General features: G+C 43.0%; 1 long non-coding RNA gene across 7 annotated transcripts in view; it reads right to left on the bottom strand.

The window, feature by feature from the left end:
* LOC115514012 overlaps positions 1-21,242 on the bottom strand; it is a 43,964-nt gene that overhangs the window by 2,329 nt on the left and 20,393 nt on the right. For 3 of the 7 annotated variants that reach the window (XR_004343628.1, XR_004343630.1, XR_004343632.1), the window contains 2 exons: positions 7,178-7,220; positions 6,673-6,696 (listed from right to left, as the gene is read on the bottom strand). The exons of 1 other annotated variant lie outside the window; for it this stretch is intronic. This is a non-coding gene — a long non-coding RNA (uncharacterized LOC115514012). Of the gene's footprint in view, positions 1-6,667; positions 6,697-7,177; positions 7,221-12,285; positions 12,565-14,437; positions 14,475-21,242 lie in introns of those variants that run through there. 3 more of the 7 variants (XR_004343631.1, XR_004343633.1, XR_004343629.1) reach the window with 3 other exon arrangements.

The raw sequence follows: 21,242 nt of genomic DNA, 5'->3' as shown, positions 1-21,242 counted from the left end.
AAAATTAAGCAGAATAATGATGGGTTCCATTTGCACAGCTGTGAACCTCTGATATAATAAGGAGGATGGAAGAAGCAGGTAGACCAGTTAGCCGGCTAAGAGAAACAGTCGATATTATGTCACAGGTGAGAGATTGATGATGATGATGATGATGATGATGATGACGACGACGACGATGATGATGAGAGTCTGAACTCATACAGAAAGCAATGACAAACATGGAGTCAGTGAAAACTAGTTAGGAGACAGAACTTCTGAGACTGGGTATCTAGTTGGATGTGGAAGACCATGGGGATTGTGACACTATAGTTTAAGGAAGAGAAAATTTGAAGGAAGGGAGCTGTTTTCAACATTTTAATGTGCCCTGGCATATACAGGTTGATGTGCCCAGTAAGGCGGCAGACCTATGGGTCTAAAAGTAGAAAGAGGGACAAGAATAGATGTAGAGGTCTCGCTGGCATATGGAAATAACAGCCGTAGCAACTGATGTAAAGAAGTTCAAGCCAGAGGAGAGTAGAGATCCCAATAAAGCCAGTTTGTACGTTGTGCACAGCAGTGTGCTGGTAAATCTTAGCAACAGTTTCTCTGGGGAGAAATGTCTTCATTTTTAGTATTTGCTGGTTTCCATAATGTAAATATTCCCACCAAAGCCAATTTCCAGCGGCCGGTGTGGCATCACTGAACAGGAAGTTGGGAAGAGAAGTACATAGTTGGCTCTCATGAGCTGGGACAACCCATTACACACACCACTACTTGTGCAGGTTACACCTCATGCAGGGGTGCTTGTCAAAGGGAGGCAGGGCTGGCATCCATTCAAGTCTACCCAAGAAACCAGCTGTTGTAGGGATGCTGCTTAGGCAGGGGGCACATTATTCTACTCTGTTTACCCAGACAGTTCATCGTTTTCTAATTCTGAACCCAGAATCCAAGAAAGCTAAGGATAGAGCTTTGAGGAACACCAGAATTTATACAATGGAGAAAGAAGATGCACCAAAATGAAATAAAACAAGAAGAGTGGGCAGAGACGGCTCAAATCTAAGCATGCCCCCTTTCTAGCTGGACGACCTTGGGCAAGTTACTTTACCTCTCTGCAACTCAGTTTCATTATTTAAAAAAATTGTGGGAAAATACACCTAGCATAAAATTTAACATCTTAACCCATTTTTTTAAGCATACAGTTCAGTGGCATTAAATACATTCACGTTGTCATGCTACGTCACCACCATATACCCACAGAACTCTTATCCTCTTGCAAAACAGAAACTCTGTACCCATTAAACACTAACTCTCCATTCCTTTTCCCCTGGCCCTTGTCAACCACCATCCTGCTTTTTTGTCTTGATGAGTTGGATTATTCTAGAGACCTCATAAAAGTGGAATTATACAGTTAATGTCATTATTTTAAAAATGAGAATAACAATACCTTCTTTGTAAGGTGATTGTGAAGATTCCAACTAAATGCAGAAAGCATTTCACACATGCCTAGAGAAAGCTCAGATATCATTTTTCACATGTTAAAGATGATGGTTAGATAATTATGGGAGACACAAGGATGAGTATCTGCCTTCAAGTACCTGCCTTCAAGGTCCCTGCCTTCAAGGACTTTCAGTTCAGTAGGAAAGATTTCATATTTTCAAGTAACTATTAGTCAGAAAATGAAAACAATTTTAAAGTGCTGACAATGTTCTTTGGGAAGTTGTAAAAGGAAGATATTTCTGGCTAAGAAGATCTATGAAAACTTCCCAGAAAAGGAAGAATTTCTTTGAAGGATTTGGTCCAATGGAAAGTGAAAGGGACACTCTGTGAAGAGGGATTGCACATGCAAGGACACTGTATCAGTCAGCTTGGGCTGTGTAACAAAGTACCACAGACTGGGAGGTTTTAGGACAGACATTTATGTCCTCACGGTTCTGGAGCCTCGAAACCTAAGGTCCAAGTGCCAGCATGGTAGGGCTCGTGACAGCTCTCTTTATGGCTTATGGATGGCAGCCTTCTCTCCATGTCCTCATGGGGAGGAGAATGGGCTCTCTGGTGTCTCTTCTTTTGATATAAGGACAATAATCTAATTGGTAATCTAATCTATATGATCTCATTTAACCTTTTCTTTATAGAACCCATCTCTAAATACTACCACACTGGGACTCGGGGCCTCAACATATGAATTTTGAGAGGACACAGTCAGTCCATAATAGGCATGGGAGTGGAAAAATACCTTTATAGGGAACATTCAGTGATATGGTTTGGATGGAGCATATGGGGGTTGAAGGTAGAGGCATGGAGAAACAAAATTATACCTGGGGATCGTGTTGGAGACCGAAGAAGGCCTGGAATGGCAGCTAAGATTTATAAAGTGTACTTGGTCTACAGCAGGGAGTTTCTGAAGGTTTTGAACTAAGAAGTTGCAAGGTCAGAACTGTGCTTTGGGAAGATGATTTTGTCAGTGAGGGATTTTACCGCCGCTCCTGCCTGTGTTATCTTGGAGCAGAGAAGGAAGTGTCAGCACTCACAGGTTAAAAAGCTAGCTCAGAATCTCCCGACCAGACCTTTCGAGTTGCTTCCCTGAATGCCAGTTGGTTAACTGGTAAGGAAGGAACATGCGCGTTGGGGGCACAGGCCCTGGGAAGCTCTTGTGAAAAATCAGTAGGAGGGGCATCATCCTCGGACCTCCCTCAACCAACACTTTCCAAGCATCAGTCAACCCAGAGCAAAACAATCCCCTTTACTTCAGCAAAAAGGTTTTGAATAGCAGCTATGGATCTACCGACCAAAATAACTTAGTTTCTTGCTGACTGCTGAATACACAGCACAGCTACCTGATCTCGCCATGCATGAAGGAAGTATCTAGTTCTCCGAGTTGGAAATCGTCAAATCTCAATTAGAGAGCTCTACAGGGCAAGATTACAGAACGGAATGCCTCCTCCCCCCCCGGGGGGGAAAGTTCTCGTCAGCCTCTTGAGGCAATAGGTCCCAGCAGCCACCGCGGACAGCGACTAAAAATAGCCACAGTATAAAACCCCAGTCCCGGGACCTCTGGAGGAAACAGTTCGCCCAGAAAAGAGGCACAGGCTGAGATAAAGCGTTGCCTGGTGTTTCATAACACATCACCAGACGTGATGTGTGCCCTGAAACCACTAATGCTGACCTCACCAGTTAAAGTGGATTTACTGGGTGGGAGCGAAGGCCCTTTTCTAACCACGACAGGCTCGGAGATTATCTAGTGGAAGCCCTCAGTTTACAAGTGAGAACAGTGAGGTGGTCCTTGCTCAGCACCACATCCCTTTTCCATCTGGGCACTTTCCTCCTTTCTTCGGCGCAACAAACACTCACTGGCTCAATCCCTCGCTTGATTCAGTGTCCGGTGTTACCTCCTCACCGTCCAAGCCGGTGGCACCTCCTGTTGCCCAGTTCCCTTATCTTCTTGTTTCCTTTCCACCCCTGGCATTGCACTTGACTGTTTTTGCCTGTGCTGCTAGGATGCTGGCCAGCTCCAGGGGCAGGGGCTTTGCCTATCTGGGGTCTGGCACAGGAACGGCCGTACGGAGTGTGTGGTGTGTCAGGCAGGGCCCTGCTGTCTGTATTCTCCAAACCTTCCATAACTCCGATTAGTTGGACGTTGTCCCTTCCGGGTTTGGCCTCTGTTTCTTGTTTTTTCTCTCATATTATCTGTCTCTCTCTGTTTGCCTCTATGTTCTGAAAGATTTTCTTTATTTTGCAGCTCTATTTGATTTTTTATTTTTGGCAGATACGTTTTTTAAAAAAATTTTTTATATTTTACTATTTTTGAGAGAGAGAGAGAGAGAGAGAATCGGAAGCAGGCTACAGGCTCTGAGCTGTTAGTACAGAGTCTGATGCGGGGCTCGCACTCACCAACCGCGAGAACACGACCTGAACTCAAGTCGGCCGCTTAACTGACTAAGCCACCCAGGCGCCCCAGCAGATACATTTTTAATTCCTAATAATTCTGGCCTTATTTTCTAATTGGTCCTTTGTCAAAGGGTCCCATGCCACCTTATGAAGGCAGAGAGACAGAGGAAGTCAAATCAACCAACCTCACTTCAGGGTGAGCAGGAAGGGAGCGGATTTCCAAATGCCAGAGTGAGCAAGGCTTTACCCCGGTGCTGCCATGCCCATACCGTGAAGCTTGAGCTCTCCCCCTGCTCATCAGATGGCTTCCTGAGAAGAACCTTCCATTTAGAGCCTGGAGGTAAATGTCACCTCCAGCTGGGGGAGGCATTTGGCTGTCATCCAGTGTGGTTGTTCCAAGACAGACTTTGAATGAGTCACTCCACTTGAACCCCACATTGCGCTTCCCACCCACTGGCCATGTGCTAGTCTACTGTTTCTCCAGGGTCCTGGCAGGAAGCATGGTCCCCACCTCCTCTGTAGCCCCCTTGGGATTTATTCTGGGCAATAGCTTTTTGTGTCTCCTATCACCCGTTGGCATGCTCCTAGCTGCCTTCTCTCCTCCACAAGTTTGTCTACATCCCTTGTCTGTTAGTGACTTTGTCCATTTTCTTTATTCTTGTGAGAATTTGTCTTTTTCATACTTTCATATATTGCTTCTCAGCAGGAGGGTCTCAGGAGGGTCTGTGGGCAGAAATGTGCCAGTAATACTTCATGCACAAAGGGTCCTAAATATAAACATAACATAATTGGTTTGACTGCAAGATTTTCTTTTTTTCAGGGAAATCTCATCATGCTAGTCTTTCATGAAGTACATGGTGGAAAATACTGGATTACTTTCTGGTATCACGTTAGCCCTGGGACCTGGATGTGTGAGACGTTAACCACGTTTACTGAATGCTTGTGCAGAAAGAGGCCGAACATATGGGTCCTAAATACCACCTCACCCCACCCAAAGAATAGACCCACTTCACAGCCCGGATGCCTAAGCTCAGAGAGTGACTATAGTGGAAAGAAAACATAGGCTGAATTCATTGCTAACCGAGTGCTATTAGTCAAATGAATGTACCTGAGTCCCAATTTCCATATCTCTGATGTAAGAATAATATATACTCTTCCTACTTGGTAAGGTAACCGTGGGTATCAAAAGAAAATATAGGAGACAGTATTGTGTAAAATGTAAAACACTAACCAAATACAAGGGATTGCTGTTGTGAGATTCAGCTGACATGTCACAGGAGTTACAGCATGAAAGGGAAAGCCATTCGAGCATTCTCTAAGCATATCATGTGGCTGGTTACCCCATCACCCTACATTTATAGATGTCCCCAGCCACGGGTCACAGGGAGGAGCACTTAGAAAAAAAGGAGAGAAACCCCAACCCAATAATTCGTCCCCAATCTACTGATATAATGGTAGAGGCAGAGCTAGCAAGCATGTCTGAAATAACTCAGTCCCACAAACACCGACTGAGCCTCCAGCATGGGGTTGCCATGCCGTCAAGGGGCTGGAGCATGGTTTCAGCGCGGAAGAAGCTCGCAAGTGCTCATAGGAGAGAGTAACAGCCATCACTAGTGCAGAGGTGACAATTATTGAATAGGTTGTTCAGTGAAGTGCTCTAGGAGTTCAGAGAAAGAGCCTTTGTTGATAGCTGAGACAGAAACGTTTTTGGTAGTTGGTATTTGCCATTTTCAGAAATTCTACCTCTTCATCTCAAAGACGCCTCAATGAGATTATGTATATTACACACACACACACACTTTTACATACAGATATAAAATACAGTAAAACCTCGGAATGCGAGTAACTTGCTCTGCGAGTGTTTCGCAAGACGAGCAAACGTTTCTAATAAATTTTAACTCCATAAACGAGAGACGTCTTACAATGCGAGTAGTATGCGACATCACAGAATCACAACTGAGCCGATGGTTCTTGAAATTCACTTTGATATACAAGTGCTTTGGATTACAAGCACGTTTCTGGAGTGAATTATGCTAGCAAACCAAGGTTTTACTGCATATACTTTTGATTTTTATATACATATATACTATGTATGATTTAGGGAGGCTGTCACTCTTTTCTTACTTCTTCTTTTTGGTTATTTTTAGAATACTTTGGGATCTATATACAGATGCAAGTGGAAGAATCTGCTGCAAATGTCAAAGACAGTTTTTGACCTTAAGAGCTTTAAGAGAAAGGGGGACCTACTAGGAGAGGGCATTCTGCCTGAAATATATTGGCTGCCACCTAAGCCAAAGTGCTTCAGAGCCCGTACATTCCTTTCATGGCGAGGAAGTAGAAAACACCCATTTTCCTGGCAACAATATTTACTTACTATTGAAATATTATCCTTGTGTTTGGAAGGTTGATGCATCTATCAGTATTTTCATTTCTAAAATTTATAGAGCAGTAAATTGGTCTGGCCTCTGTTAGTAACTCTGCCCTCAGATGGAATGATTCAATCTTGGCAATTAGCGGGCACTGTCTCCCATTAGCAGGAGTAATGACACAATGCGGTTGAATATCTCAGGATGCCAAGTTTATTTGGTGTTTGGACCGATGGCATACTCTCTTGGCTTCCATCTCTTAGAAGATCTTTTTTTAAAACATCTCCCCAGGGGCGCTTGGGTGGCGCAGTCGGTTGAGCGGCCGACTTCAGCCAGGTCACGATCTCGCGGTCCGCGAGTTCGAGCCCCGCATCGGGCTCTGGGCTGATGGCTCAGAGCCTGGAGCCTGTTTCCGATTCTGTGTCTCCCTCTCTCTGCCCTTCCCCCGTTCATGCTCTGTCTCTCTCTGTCCCAAAAATAAATAAACGTTGAAAAAAAAATTTTTTTTTTAAATAAATAAATAAAACATCTCCCCATTTTATTTATGTTAGAAAATTCGATTTAACCAAAGAACTAGGGCCAGAGCACAGAGCATTCAACAGCACAAGGGCCAGTTAGACCACTCTGCAGTAGTCCACAATGTGAGGACAGTTATCTCCAGTTGAGTAGATGAGCTTTGGTGGCTCTGCATAGGGATATGGTCCCGGGGACTCACAGGGACCCAGAGGGATGTAGACAGGGATCAAGGGGCAACTAAAAAACCAGCCTGCTAACATCCATGTGGCTCAAAAATGGTTTGCTGTTGAGGATACATACAGCCAATAGCCATGGTGCGATCTCCTAAGACTGGTGATTATTTCCAAAAGCATACCCCACAGAACACTGTTTCCTTGACATAGTCCACAAAAAAATGGATCCTATGGCTAAAGAACTTTGAGAAAAATTACCCACGATTTCCTCCTCTTACAGATTCGCAGCACACATTGGCCTCTGAAAGGAGCAAAGAAATCAGTCAAGAAAACTTGAACTTGTAGAAACCAGCATGTCTCAACATTTTGGAAAGAGTAACTATAACCTTCCATACGGTGGAATCCATGTGTCCTAAACTTTCTGACTGAGGCTATTAACACAGCACATCAAAAACTAATTTGATGACAGGGGCACCTGGGGGGCTCAGTTGGTTGAGCATCCAACTTTGGCTCAGGTCATGATCTTGCGGTTTGTGAGTTTGAGCCCCGCACTGGGCTCTCTGCTGTCAGCACAGAGCCCACTTAGGATCCTCTGTCCCCCTCTCTCTGTGCCCCTCCCCCATTTGCACGCTCTCACTCTCTCTCTCTCAAAAATAAATAAATCTTAAAAAAATTACTTTTATGACAAAGAAGAGACAATTTGAGTCTGTATGAAATCTATAGTTTTGCCCCTGAGATGATTTAGCCAACCCAATGCTTTGCCACTTGTTGAAATTTCTTCCCATTCCTAGAACCAGCTTGATGGCTTTTGCCTGGACCTGAAGGTTCTATTGAAACTAGGACTCATACCTGTGTCTGTTGGCCTCCAAAGCCCAGATTTTTTTTAATTTTTTTTAACGTTTATTTATTTTTGAGACAGAGAGAGACAGAGCATGAACGGGGGAGGGTCAGAGAGAGGGAGACACAGAATCTGAAACAGGCTCCAGGCTCTGAGCTGTCAGCACAGAGCCTGACGCGGGGCTCGAACTCACGGACTGCGAAATCATGACCTGAGCTGAAGTCGGCCGCTTAACCGACTGAGCCACCCAGGTGCCCCCAAAGCCCAGATTTTTAACTGTGTGTTGTTCTACTTGATATATGAGTGCACTTAAACTCCTTCTCTCTGAAGATAATTCAATAGTTGGGGGAATCTCATTGTCTTCTGTTACCCAACGTCCCCTGCCTTCTAGAAATGAAAAAAGAAACGAGAGAGAAGGAAGAAGGGAGGGAAGGAGGGAGGCAGGGAAGGAGGGAGGAGTAAGTTCTTGTAGAAGCATAGGTAAGATTTAGCCACAGGAATACTTTTGGGCATTTGTAACATTTGTTTGCTTATCATTGTCACAACTCCCAGGGAGATGTTATGCTTGGCCATACGTTTAAGACATCATTGTTTGAAAGATGACAAACGTGTATCTCCCCAGGATGGGGAAAGGGTGGCAAGATGACTGTGAGTGAGATGGCCCAGGTTTAGCCTCCAAAGATTTTCCGGTGGAGCAGCCTCTAAGCCTCTAAGCCTTCTCAGCCTGCATTTGCAAAGCAAAGTGCAGCAAGAGTGTAGCTGGCTAACCTGTACCAAACCTACCTTTCCCTAGGGGTTGCAGGGTTATTGATACAGGAGGCCTTTAGGAAAGTGCTTTTGAACAGCAGCCTTCTTTGTTTTCCTCCCTTGTCTCTGCCCACTCGGAGTTTTAAATTCGCAAATTTGAATTCTCAGATTATGTACGCCCTCTACCAGGTGAGGAGAGCTCATTTTCCCTGCTGTTGTGATGGTCTAGAGCGTGAATTCCTATGGCTAAGCCACCATGGTGTGACCGACTGAGCATTTCCGGCTCTCTGCCCGTTCTTCCCCCGAGAGGCATAGAGCACCTGATCAAGGAATAGGTTAGACTCTTCCAAGCTGTCCCCACTGCCAGCCTGAACTCCTTTTCCAAGCAAGGAGGCGGGGAGGAGGGGAGGAGAGGAGGGGGGGGGGGAAGGTTCTGTCCTGCGCTTAGGTTCCAGGAATTGAACTGGAAAAACAGAGCCGAGGGTGAGCAGAGCTGAGTGGGGGACAGCAGGTAGCAGCGAAGATGGAATTTGGAATAAGGAGGCAAAGAGTCTGGGAAGGAGATGTAAGCCAGATGGGAGGCCAAGGAGCCCACAGAGAGGCCATTTGAACTTGGGAGGGTGGAGAAGAGGCAGAGTACGAAAATATGCTCGTGGCAAGGGTTAGGTGAGGGGCAGGGGCGGATCTAGGTTTCCCGGGGCCCGATGCTAGGGCAATCAAGGAGCCTTCCTAACAAACGGTTATACAATTATGAATATAACATTAGACACGGAAGCGAATATTCATTTGCATTGAGAAAACGAATCAAATTACCAACTTAAAAAAGCTGTCAAGGGGGTGCCTGGGTGGCTCAGTCGGTTGAGCGTCCGACTTCGGCTCAGGTCGTGATCTCACGGTCCGTGAATTGGAGCCCCACGTCGGGCTCTGTGCTGACAGCTCAGAGCCTGGAGCCTGTTTCAGATTCTGTGTCTCCCTCTCTCTCTGACCCTCCCCCATTCATGCTCTCTCTCTGTCTCAAAAATAAATAAACATTAAAAAAAAATTTTTTTAAAAAGCTGTCAAATACCACAAATATCAGAAATCCAGAAAAGTGACTTACTGTTTTATTAAGTACCTACCCCCCTTCTCCAATACTTTCTCCCCCTGCGTTTTTTGGACTACATACACTTTGATCGTTTCTCCATTTTACAATCTTGTAATATACTTTTTGATAAGACAGGAGAAAGATAATTTCTCCACTAATGCAATTATCACTGTTTGATTTTTAGAATTGGGAGTTATAAAAGTGTAATTACTTATAGAACTACTACAAGTTGATAAACTATAAATATATAAAGTGTATTTGGGGTACTTCCCCTTAAAAACGTACAGTGCCTTTGTTACTGTATATGCTGCATGACTGAGTATACTTCTGATAGGAGAGAACTTCTGTTTTGAATAAGCATTGGTAAGAACCAAACCCTCTGCTTGCACTTTTCCATATCTGGTAACTGGGAGAATTCTCCACAGACTAGCTTCTGGTTACCTATATTTCAAACCTTGACTCTCCTCTTTGATACACATACGTCTAGTGCCTACTGCCGTGGGACACATTTATATTGCACTAGACCCCTGACCTTGCTCCTTTAGGTCAGCACAATGGATGGCAAGATTATTACCAGAAATCAGTCCTTCATGAGGACATCTAACAACAACATCATTATTACCAGAAACGACTTAGAACCACACAAATATATCCCACTGAACCCAAACTAAATATATTCTTTAATTGAACTTTCCGTTTTGTGAAGTCCCCAAAATGCCCAGGGCCACTCCAATATAATCTTTTTTAAATATTTATTTATTTATTTATTTATTTATTTATTTATTTATGAGAGAGAGTGAGAGAAATTGAGAGAAAGAAAGAGAGAGAGCAGGAAGGGGCAGAGGGAGAGGGAGGGAGAGAATCTTAAGCTGGCTCCATGCAACTCGGATCCCAACATGGGGCTCCATCTCATGACCGTGAAGTTATGACCTAGGCTGAAATCAAGAGTCAGACACTTAACCAACTGAGCCACCCAGGCACTCCCAATATAATCTTATACTAAAGAAAATATGATGGAGGTGAGGTTGCAATGGAAGGAGACACTAGTCCTAACTAATTGCTGCTTGAATATCTCTTGATTGCAAGTTTGACAAAAACAAATGATTATGTGAACTCTATCATAGGTCCTTTTCTAAACCTTGGAAGGAACCAGTGCAAGGGAGGGGATCAAGGATCTTGAGGTTTATTAATGTCACAATCAACCCTGCTTGGGTTAGGTCAGAGGGTTGGTTCCAAGCAACTTCCTATACCAATTGGGTATTTAGACACAGATTGGTCAGTCCTGACCTTTCAACAGTCTTACCCATGAAGGCTGAGCCATCCCGGACTCCACACTTCCTCTGGGCATGTGGTTAGGAAGGGCACCAGGCTCTGTGATATCTGTCAGGAACACCCACCTCCTGTGTGTTAGACTTCACTGCCACATGCTTCCATTTAAGGAAGCCACTGATAACAGAAGGACACTGCCACTACTCTAAATGGACTGTGTTTCAAAGCACCTTTATAAAAAATCAGCATGGGGTATACACCCAACTGGAAGGGAAAAATCAGTGTTGAGGTAAGAAATGAGGTCTCTGGGGACCACACTGATGACCACGCAGGCTCAAGCAGAGGGTCTGCTTCCAGGACAGGAACACCAGGTGATCAGACATTAAAGAGGCTTTTGACCTTCGCTACCTTCTTAGTGCCATTCGTGAGCAGTCAGGTTGTTTGGGAGCAAACGTGCTAAACCTTCATCATGTTTCTTTTGTTTCCATTGAGGTAGAGTTGATGAGCTGGTCTCGCTGATAAGTTTACTTTAACTAGGGAGATCTTCAGGTGAGGCAGACAAGATAGCAACGGAGGATACTGGAGGAGAAAGTAACCTTAGAGATTATTTTCATTGCACAGTGGAGGGAATTAAAGTCCCAATGGGCAAAATGACATATCAGAGTTAAGGAAATTGGTACACACAGGTAAAGGAGACCAGTTTTATCCATGGAAGCCAAGTCCACTTTGTTTCTTTACCTCTAAAGAAAACTGTGGTTTTCTTGAAATCCTAGTGGAGAAGATGGTTCAGGAAACTAAGGAATAATTCTGGCACCCTCCCCTCAGCTCCCACCCTAACCCCCACTCCCACCTACATCCCCCAAAGTGTCTACACCTGCCTGTACACAGAGTGATTGTTGAAACTTGTATTTGTAAAGCAATAATAGCAAATATGTATATCCATTGGGCATCATTTATCCAGGGCTTCTAAGGACCAGGGTATGTTCGAAATTTTGTGGATACTGTGTATCAGAAGAGAAGAATTAGATGTGGAAGACTGCGGTACCTTGATGAATACCAACTGGTAATAGAGTATAATTTCAATTTTGTAAGATATGAAAGATAAAAACCTGGGTAGAACACAGATAGGGAGGAGATTTACCAAACTCTTAATAAGGGGCTATGTTTGCGTAGTCATCTTACAAGTGTTTGTCACTGTTTTCTTCTTTAAGTATGTCTAACTGTTTAATACTAGTTTCAATGCATCAATACAAAAAATTAGATACAGGTTTTATAAAGAAAATAAAATAACCTTGGATGTGTGTGTGTGTGTGTGTGTGTGTGTGTGTGCGCGTGTGTGTGTGTTTCAAGTAGTCTCCACGGTCAAAGTGGGGCTTGAACTCATGACCCTGAGGTCAAGAGTCACATGTTCTACCAACTGAGCCAGCCAGGTGCCCCTACCTTGGATTTGAATAATAGTTAAATACATTTTTATCTGGCTTAGTGCTTTAGTTCAGGTGCCTAGTTGTAGAAACAGTGAACAGACCCACTGACATTAAGCAAATCTCCACAAAAGATCCTGGAATCGAGAAATGGTTGCCCAGAGGCCAATGTTTTCTTGGTTCCCAGCACTGTGGAGGATGAGCCCCCCAAGTCCCCGACTCCGTGAGTATTTCGTGAAGTCATACTTCCTCTGAGTCAGTCCAGTGTGACTCATGCTTCCCACATCTGCAGCGGAAGGAAGGGAAGGAAGCAAGAAAAATAATAATAACTTGGTTGTTATTGTATCCAATAAAGTGAATTTCACTGTGTTGGGCCAGATGGTAAAATTATAGAAACCAATCTTTGCAAAAATGTGAAATGCAGTACGCTGCTGGATCAAGTGTTTCGTTTTCTTAATTTTTCAAACGCTGTCATTAAAAAAAAAAAAAAAGGTTTATTTTCTGACCTCTTGCCTATTAAAAGGGGGCAGCTAATTCTTCTGGCAAACTTTGTGGAAACTTGACACACAGTCTTGGGAGTTGCATTAAAAATGCAAGAGGGCATTTTACTCTCAGAGGAGAGCAGGGGTGGAGGGGCTGCGTGATCACGGCTCCAGGTCAGCAAATGAAGAATTATTTATTTATGGAAAGTGGGGCTAGGTGTCAGCAGGGTTCTGGGGAAGCAGCGTGCCCAAGAATGGAGCGCTCGAACGCAGCCGATAAACTCCTTCAACCCTGATGACTTATGAGAGAGTTTTGAATGCGGTTTTCATCATCAGTGATTTTTCAAGTTGTATTGTGGATTCAAGCTGCTGATTTCCCACTTTCTTTGACCTCAGTAGGATCAAATTTAGATGGTAGCTTTCATTAATTGTGCTGTAATCCTAGGAATCCCTGGAGCTGCGTTTTTACACCTTGAATAACTTTATGGCCCCCAGAGACAAACCACGTGAGAGAAATAGATGACTGTTCAATGAAAGAATCAAGTTCCCCAAAGCATTCTCAGCCAGCCTCCCTTGAAGAAATCTAGACCCCTAGCACTGGCAAATAGGTCTGTTCTCCATATGTGAGGCAAAAGATGACCAAGTCTCCATTTACATTTTACCTGTGCCGCGGAAGTTCATGATGATAACGAAAGCAAAAGAATTCAGAGCCTCAGCATAAAATTTCCAAATGTATGTAAATTCCTGGAGAGGCTTACTCTTTAAAAAAAAATTTTTTTTTAATGTCTACTTATTTAGGGGGGTGGGGGGAGCATGAGCGGGGAGGGACAGAGAGAGGGAGACACAGAATCAGAAGCAGGGTCCAGGCTCTGAGATGCCAGCACAGAGCCCATTGCGGGGCTCAAACTCACGAACTGAGAGATCGTGACCTGAGCCTAAGTTGCCGCTTAACAGACTGAGCCACCCAGGCGCCTCTGGGAGGCTTACTCTTGAACACAGTGATGATGCAGGTAAAATCTGCAGTTTCCCTGTACTGCCTCCTGGCTCTCCTCCCTTGCCTTCTCTTTGCACACCTTCTTTTTTTGTTATTATTTAAAAAAATTTTTTTTAACATTTATTTATTTTTGAGAGACAGAGCACGAGTGGAGGAGGAGTGGGGGGGGGGGGAGTTGGTACACAGAATCCAAAGCAGGATCCAGGCTCTGAACTGTCAGCACAGAGCCCGACATGGGGCTCGAACTCACTGACCACGAGATCATGACCTGAGCCGAAGTCAGACACTTAACTGACCGAGCCACCCAGGCGCCCCTCTTTGCACACCTTCTTCCAGCATTACTCTTGGAAAAATATCTGGCAAGTACAGTCATGTCAAGGCATAAATATGGTTTGAGGTGGTTATTTTTTTATCAGGATATTTGCTTTTTTTTATTAATCAAAAAGCCTTCAACTACAGCAAGGAATTCCTTACCAGACTTGATTTTCCCCCCAGATTCTAGATGGGGATGCCTTTTCTCTCAACTCCAACACAAGCATATCAAAGCAGGCAGTGTGCCTTATTTAGCTTTGCCAACCCCATGAATCTAGGAACTGAAGGATGGACGGTCATTCCCTCTGAGCCTGCAGTGACAAATTAGGATGCCCAATGCAAGTTATATACAGAGAGCTTTTCTGCCTTACCTTGGTGCAGTGTGCCAACAGGTGAGGGAACTGGCCTCTGGAAGAAAAGGAAACACAGTTGAAGGGCATTTCTCTCTTCCTCCTCTCCATGGTTCAGATGTGTTTCTTCTGACCTGTCCTTGATGTGGGTCCTAACCTCAACCTCTTCTAAGTGCTACCTCCAACTGTGAAGCAACTCTCCCGTCTTCTCTTCGTAACTAGAACATGAACCGGGCACATTAGGACTTTGCCTTATTCGATTCGGCAGCACTAAAGACAGAAAATGAGTCTAACTGCCACACCTCCACTACCTCAAGTCTTTCTCTCTCTGAATCCATCTTTTTTTTTAAGTGTATTTAATTTTTTGAGAGAGAGAGAGAGAGAGAGAGAGAGAGGAGGAGGAGGAGAGGGGGAGAGAGAAAGAGAGAGAGAGAGAAGGAAAGGGAGAATGTCAACCAGGCTCTGCACTGACAGCCCCAGTGTAGGACTCCGTCCCATGAACCGTGAGATCATGACCTGAGCCAATACCAAGAGTCGGATGCTTAACCGACTGAGCCACCGAGGTGCCCCTCTCTCTTAATTCATCTCGATCGCATTTTCTAGAGTCGCAGGTATCTGAGAACATGGCAGTTAAACAAATGAAACCCCTGGTCTATTTTTATGGTCCAATTATTTGCCTGCCACATGTATGATACTAGGCTAGCTACTTAAAACTCCTAATTCTCACTCTCCTCATAGTACATGCCTTATAAGGCGATTGTAAGGGGTAAATGAGCCAATGGATACAAACCACCTAGCACAGTACCTGGCACACAGAAAGTACTCAATAAATGTAAGCCATCATCATCATCATCATCAATAATAGCATCACCATCCCATCCAGTAGCAACTGATTGGGGCTAATAAGGCAGTTATTCAGTATAATTCATGAGTGGCCTAGGTAGAGAGTGGACCTCCCCTCCAAACTTTATTTTTAGGGGCCCCTGGGTGGCTCAGTCGGTTGAGCATCCAACTTCAGCTCAGGTCATGATGTCACGGTTCATGAGTTCGAGCCCCACGTTGGGCTCTGTGCTGACAGCTCGGAGCCTGCAGCCTGCTTCAGATTCTGTGTCTGCCTCTCTCTATGCTCCTCCCCTGCTCACACCTTGTCTCACTCTCAAGAATAAATAAAGTGGGGCGCCTGGGTGGCGCAGTCGGTTAAGCGTCCGACTTCAGCCAGGTCACGATCTCGCGGTCCGTGAGTTCGAGCCCCGCGTCGGGCTCTGGGCTGATGGCTCGGAGCCTGGAGCCTGTTTCTGATACTGTGACTCCCTCTCTCTCTGCCCCTCCCCCGTTCATGCTCTGTCTCTCTCTGTCCCAAAAATAAATAAACGTTGAAAAAAAAAAAAAATTTAATAAAAAAAAAAGAATAAATAAAGAAAAAAAAATTTTTTAACTTTATTTTTAAAAATTTTAAATATTGCATTAATAAAATACTGTTCACCTTGCTAAAATATTTTGAACATTGTCTCAATTCTCTCAATGGAAACATCGAAATGCTATATTTCCTCATGAAATACATGAAACTTATACTTCGAAATAAATAAGCTGATCTCTCTGAGGTTTCAAAAATTCCTGTGAATTCTATACTCCTAAATATACCCTTACCTGTCAGTCAGTGACCATACTCCTTGGAAACACGAACTAGTAAGCAAGGGAGAGTGTGTGCCCAGAAGTGTTTGTCTGGGCCTCCCACTTGATATTCTGTGTTTTATCCAATGAAAGAGCAGGTGGTGGAGAAAAGGTCTGGGTCCGAGGTCTGGACTCTAGCTTTGTCTCTGCCACTAAGGAGTGATGGAGTGACCTTGGACAAGCTCACCGGGCTTCTGCATCCTCACCCGGCAAAGAGGCACTGAGACTTCATACCCTCATCCCCCTCGGGCTTGGATGGTTTGTGTTTTGTGTGTGATGAATTTGCTTCACTCCTCTCTTTTTCTTTCCATTTTCCCATCGAGAAGGCAAGGCAAAAGTGGTAACAAGCAGGAAAACAGCGCCCTCTAGGGTTTTCCCAAGGCGTGCCTGTGTTGAGGATGTAAGGATGAAAAACACCCGGGGGAGGGTCTGGGGGTTCTGAATTTCCTAAGGCCTACAATTACTTGTCTTGCGTCTTTTTCTTTTTCTTTTTCTTTTTTTTTCTTATCTGCCTCACTTCTTAAGTAGACCTTACAATGTTGTTTCTACCTTGATGGGTTGAAATAAATTTGTTTTGAAAAATTACAAAACCCCAAAGGAATAAAACTAGCAAAAATGAAAATTAAACCCCCAGAATAAACTTGGAGGTGCAGAACCCCAAATCAAATAAGAAATTATTGAAAAAGCAGACAGCTTTTGTATTATGTATTATGTGTTATGTATCTCAAATATAAGTGTAACGTGTTTCATGAGGAACGATAACGTTTTGATGTTTCCATCGAGAGAATTAAGACAGGGTTCAGAATATTTTAACAAGATAAACATTAGTATTTTATTAAAACGATATTTAAACAGAGGGGAAGTCCATTTAAGTTTATATTTTTTGAGTTTATTATTATCCTTCCAAAAATGAGGCAGAAATCAATAAAAAGGAGCATTATTGTCTCCTAGACAACAGAGAAACAGAATGTCACAAATTACCTGATCTAATGCTCCATTGTATAGATGAAGAAGCTGGTAACCCAGAACTTTTATATTTAATCCAGAGTTCTTGATAATTTCTGGAAGAGTACTTAGACTAGTAAGAGCAATGCTAATATTCAGTGTAAATAACAATGAATATGAACTCATTATGAATCAAGCATCCTGCCATGTTTTGCGGGGAGTATCTCATTTAACCCTTGCAATAGCTCAATGAGTTCATTACCATTGTTTTTTTCCCTTTTACAGCCGGAGAAATGGAGGCACGGAGGAGTCAAGTAACTACCCCCAAGTTTACAGCTTATCAATACTCCCGGGCCTTTCATACACAACCACAAATCTATCCCACATTCAAATTCGTAGATATACACTCAGATAGATGCCGCTAAGCTTTTTAGGACTCTGTGTTTCGTTTTGAAACAGAACATCATTTTTGTTCCGAAAGCTCTCCCTGACCATTGTGAAGACAAAATGAGTCACAGAGAGGTGGGAGGAGCCCTAAAAGATGGGTGGTAAATGGGGCCCAAGGAGGGGATGGGAGATGGCTGACCTTGGAATTGATCAGTTAAGGGCCAGCTCTTTGGAGTGAGGTATAGCTTCAAGTTCCATCATAATCTTTCATAAAAATTAAGGGTCCATTAAGCAAGTATATATATAAAAGGAAAAAGCTGAATGCAGGTCGAATCTTTACAAAACTCTATGCACATGTGTTTATCATTTCTTCTGTTCTTTGGTAAAAGCACACAAACACACACTGACTATCCACACACAGTTCTGTGCTGTTCTAACACAATTTTTTTCATATGCATATTTCCTCATGTTTCGCTTTAAATAGCTGCATGATATTATTCCATTATCTTGACGTATCATGATTTGCTTAGTCACCTCCCTATTGTTGACGCTTTGGATTGTTCCCAGTTATAAATAGCATCGCTATACCATTTCCAGAGCAATTTTAATTTAGGGATTTTTTTTTTCTGATCCATATCCCCAAGGGTTTAATTCCTGTGTCAAAGTGCACAATACATCGGCTCTTGCTGTATCTTGCTAGGCTGCTTTCTGGGAAGGTTAAAAGATAAATTACAAGTCCATATAGCATTGAATCTTTAGCATCCCGTTTTGCTGATTTATCTACCAAGCAATGTCATTAATCATTTTAAGTGTTTTTACCACATCGCTGCCACCACCCCTGCCCCCTGACATCATGACCACTCCCATTATCGTTACCTTTGCCCAGACAACCAAAAGCAGCACCATTAGTCATCAGCTACCTTCACCATCAATACCATCCCCATCGTCATCATCCACCCCCACTGTCACCATCACCTTCAAAATGCCACCACAACACTGTCACTGACATCACGGTCACTCTCATCCACAACACGGCCACCCATATCTCCATCACTCACTACCGCCATTACTTTTATAACCGCCGCCTTCCCCATGATCAGCTATTGTCACCATCATCGTCCCCATCATCACTATATGCCACCGCATGTGCCAAATCCTGTCCTGAGTGTTTACTTACACTAACCGTTCCGGGCTCACAATAACCCTTCTAGGTGTATAATGGCCCCTTGTTGCCAACTGCAAAACTGACGCTGAGAAATTAAGACTTTTGGTCAAGGATACTGCTGGACCATGGTAAAGCCGAGATCCGTATCTGTATTAGTCAGACTCCAAAGCCCATTCTCTGTAGCGCCAATGCCTGCACTTACTTTAATTGACGTTTGTGGTCTTTCAAAGTCCTTTCGTCTACATCTCTTTAGTTGCTATTCAGCCTGAGCGTTTTTCCATATGGTGATTTATTGTCTACATTTCCTTGTGTGTAAACCTTCCTATGACCTCATTTTACATGAAAGCTGAATATTGACCTCAAATGATTAGATCAATTCCTGATTTTTTTTCGATGGTAAAACTTTTCTTTAACATTTATAACATATACGCTTCCCCCCCCCCACACACATATTTTTTTTTTTTATTTTAGGGAGCAAGTGCAAGTGGGGGGGGAGGGGGACAGAGAGAAAGAGAGATCAAAGCAGTGCTCAATCCCAGGACCCTGGGATCATGACCTGAGCTGAAATCAAGAGTCAGATGCTCAACCGACTGAGCCACCCAGGTGCCCCTTCTCACTTATATTTTATCTTTTAAGCTCTTTTGGTTTTTGGATGTTATAACATCTATTTTATGTCTAATTATAACATTAGAGAATCAGAAGTATTTCTCCCTTTTTTAGTTGGAAAGAATATGCTTATTTTCTTCTAGTTTTCTTATGTTCATCATTTTGTTTTGACCAAAATTTATTATAAGTATATGATATGAGGTATGAATCTAATATATTCTCTGTACTGTGATTCGATTGTGCCCACGTACTGAATTATGATTATTTCTTGCATTGTATTTTTTTTTCATGTAGTAAGTTCTTATAATGGTTTTAATTTACTTTTATTTTTATTTTATTTTATTTTTTTATTTTTTTTTTCCAACGTTTATTTATTTTTGGGACAGAGAGAGACAGAGCATGAACGGGGGAGGGGCAGAGAGAGAGGGAGACACAGAATCGGAAACAGGCTCCAGGCTCTGAGCCATCAGCCCAGAGCCCGACGCGGGGCTCGAATTCACAGAGCGCGAGATCATGACCTGGCTGAAGTCGGACGCTTAACCGACTGCGCCACCCAGGCGCCCCTAATTTACTTTTAAAATATATACTCTATCTCATCATTTCTTCCTTGCTTTTAATCTAATATCACATAGTTTTGGTAATTGTCACTTGTTTTAAAATCTAGAAAATAAATCTTTCACTAAGCCTTTTGGAAAAACTTTTTGGTTATTTTTTCCTGCTTGTTTTTCTGGAGAAATCTTAAAATCAGATTTTATAAAACATACTATGGAGACTTTAATTGTTATCATATGAACAGAGAGTTTGTTACTTTAAGAATATTCGATTTTGCATTCATGAATAAGATTTAATTTCCCATTATTCATAGTATTATTTTTCCTTTCAAAATCATTTTATTATTTGGAGCTAAATTATTATCTAAGCAGTTAATTGTATTTTTATCATAAGAGTATATAGATTTTACAGCAATATGAAGTGATTCATCACCTAAGTATCGGGATACAAGTAATTTTAGTGAATTTATCTTTTTCCAATGCATCAGTTTTTGCGGTAACTGCAAAATCCAAGATAAACAGTTCAGATACCATATCAATTTTTTCTGCCACTTGAAAAGCAACATCCAAATTAGTAAAAACAATGACATGTTCTTTAAAGCCAAAATGTTTCAGAAAGGCAGGGCCTCCAGACCAACTAATCTGGGAAAAACAGTCTCCCGGCACATGGATATCCGTTAATGTAAACCAACTTTGGACGAGCATGCTAGGGCTGAGTTTCTGGAAAACTGTCATGTGAAGTGGGATTTTGACGCCACTTAAACTTCCTTTTCTCCAAGTTCTCTCCTTTTCCATTGTCTGGGGCTTCCTATGTGCTGACTTTAGCAGAGAGTAGCAGTCAAGACTGGGGTGTAAGTTGGCAAAATCATCGCAAAGATGGGCCCCTGAGAAGTTTGCTCCCTTTCTTCCAGAAATAGAGCACTGCCCCCAGGCACTAATAGCATCTTGGGGTTTTGAGGACCCACCTGGATGAGCCTCTCTGAAAGGTAGGGTTATTAAGCTTGAAGATTAGATTTTGCAGTCACAGCAGAAGTAGGTGAGTCCACCATTCATTTACTTCTTCAACAAATATTACTGAGCCATGCAATCCACTAACTGTGGATAAAACATCGTGGTCTCCATTTTTTTTTAAAAAATCTATCAATATGAAAAGGGAGAAATAAAGGCATTGGATCAGGTTTGCTCCTAGGTCCCTTTCACCTTAGAATTAAGATGTTTGCTATCACAAAATAGGTACTTGAGAGGCTGGGTCAATGAGCTTTGCCAAATGAAAAACTGATATTAGTTAGTGAGCCCTATGAACCCAAAAGGTCCTGGGCTGGGTCTGATGACCCAGGTCTCGGCCTCTGAGGCTCCTTGTCACTGGGTTAATCTTCTCAATATAATTTCAGTGTCTTCTACCCGCAGAGTGACCTGCCTTTTGGTGAATCGGTAACCAAATACCTGTCCTTCCTGTGATTCTCCACTTATACGTCCCCTGTACTTTTTTCCACCCAGAGAT

The sequence above is a fragment of the Lynx canadensis genome, chromosome B2, assembly GCF_007474595.2.
Source record: "Lynx canadensis isolate LIC74 chromosome B2, mLynCan4.pri.v2, whole genome shotgun sequence".
In the NCBI taxonomy this organism is placed as follows: domain Eukaryota; kingdom Metazoa; phylum Chordata; class Mammalia; order Carnivora; family Felidae; genus Lynx; species Lynx canadensis.
This window is presented reverse-complemented; position numbering and strand designations above follow the sequence as displayed.